We start from the raw sequence: 2,177 nt of genomic DNA on the forward strand, positions 1-2,177 counted from the left end.
ACCATTTTTACTTGACGTATTGAACACTCAAATTACATGCATCAAACACGCAATGTCCCACAAATCCCACTTGGACGAGCAAGAATCGTTGATCGCCAAATGTGGATGAGGATTATCGACATGGAATGTGACGTCAGGTATAGGATGTGGAATTCATCATCTCCCCAAGCACATCCCTATCATCGATTTGTCACAGGAAAGGGAGGCATCCGCCTCGTGGCGTTTCTTGTGGCTGTTCACGTGAACAGCAGTGTGGGGTCTCGAATTGCGAACTTAATTTTTTTTGTCAGCTTCGCTAGTAAGAAACTATTAAAATTTCGGTAACCAAACACTCCTACACCCTGTATTTGCTTCGCGTTGAAGTTATATCAGTAAAATTTCTAACCGCCCACGCTCCAGTTTATATAAGCATTCAGCCCTACCCGGTAACCAAACACTCCTACCCCTTGTACTTGCTTCGCGTTGAAGTTATATCAGCGAGAGCACAGAGCAGGTGTGAGCATACCAGAGTCGATTTCGAGATGTGTCAACCTCACAAGCTGTGGCGGTTCCCCCATTTCTCACAAATCAGGGATCAAGCCGACACGATAGGGGCCACACAGATGGCCAATTCGGCATCCAAGATGCTACAGTGTCTGGTGAAGGACAAGGAATATGAGAGCCTGAAGGACGTGGTGGGACGATATCACAACCATTCCGTAAGCGACGGCCAGTGCTGGTCCGTTGAAGTCCAGCGGATTCGGGCAACGGTAGAAGACGTGTGGTCCGTGGTGCGGAGCTTTGACAAACCGCAGACGTACAAGCATTTCATCCGTAGCTGCTCCATGGGGGGCGATGGCACCGTGGGGAGTACAAGAGAGGTTCGCGTGGTCTCAGGACTTCCAGCGGAGCGCAGCACCGAACGCCTCGAGATTCTGGACGACGATCGCCACGTTCTGAGCTTCAGAATCGTGGGAGGAGACCACCGTCTGAAAAACTATCAGTCCTTCACCACAGTCCATCAAGTCTGCCACGTGGACGGGAAAGGCGGGGCGCTGGTGATTGAATCGTATGTGGTGGACGTGCCGGAAGGGAATAGCCCCAGCGATACATGCCTGTTCGTGGACACCATTGTTAAATGCAATCTTCAGTCGCTGGCTCGCACCTGTGAGCACTTGCCCATGCGTTGCCGGAATCCAATCCTGACCGGTTGATCGAGGGCCAGAAGGTTGCCGCGCCCGGCCGTTAAAGTAAAGCAGCGCGGGTGGGGTTTTAATCATGTGTATTGATTAGGAGAGCCCATCAATTGAGACCAGGGGTTAAATTTGACGCCGGTATGCAAGTATTTGGCTTTTTTACCCCGTAAAATACTCTCTATTTCAAAATCTACAAGTCATCTCTAACTTGCTAATAATTTTTCAAAAATGTCATATTGACGGGCATTTAAAAAATGAAGAGTGTTAACTTTTATTTATATATTAAAATTTAAAAAAAATTATTTTTATTTATATATATAACTTGGCAAGTTAGCAGAAATAACGTGGTTAAAACTTAAAGGTGAGTGTGAATCGTGATTAATACATTCCATAATGATCCTTGCCACCGGATCTGAATAGTGTGTAATTTTGTAAAAGTGTGAATAGTGATTAATACTTTGATCCTTATCACCTAGATTTTAATCGGGTCTAATTTTGTGAAGGTTACAACTTAGCCTTATAGGAGGAAGCCATAAATCTCAATGCCATAGCAATTAATCGGGTTGATGACATCCCAGCGACCCACAGCCTTTATTGCTGGATGTGAATTTTCGTGAGGAGCAAAGGCATAGGTAGAATGGTGCAAAATCTAGAAATTTGAAGGGGCTACATAACCTGGATTCCTGGAATTCAATAGACTACTCGCATTCCTAAAACTCAATAGACCACTGGCAGTGTCACACAGTGTGAGTCTAATTCCTGGAACTCAACGAACCAGACCACTGGCAGTGTCACACAGTCTGAGTCTGATTCCTGGAACTCAACAAACCACTAGTAGTGTGACAGAGTCTAACCATGAAGAACTTTCAAGAATAAATAACCAGTAAGTGCATACCTTGTTTTCTGGGTTCTGATTATTTTGTTTCGAAATCATTGGTTGACACAATGGTTTTCCCCTTCTCCCCTGCTTTGCTGTGTGTAAGAATAAAATGGTTACAGTTG

The 2,177-nt window shown here is 45.2% G+C and overlaps 1 pseudogene; it reads left to right on the forward strand.

Moving 5' to 3' along the window:
• Window positions 1-326: 326 nt before the first annotated feature.
• On the forward strand, window positions 327-1,364 carry LOC149160787 (abscisic acid receptor PYL8 pseudogene; annotated as a pseudogene).
• Window positions 1,365-2,177: the final 813 nt, after the last annotated feature.

This window comes from Pinus tabuliformis, chromosome 5_2, assembly GCF_031772625.1.
Source record: "Pinus tabuliformis cultivar Carrire ecotype Pingquan chromosome 5_2, CPIR1, whole genome shotgun sequence".
Lineage (NCBI taxonomy): Eukaryota > Viridiplantae > Streptophyta > Pinopsida > Pinales > Pinaceae > Pinus > Pinus tabuliformis.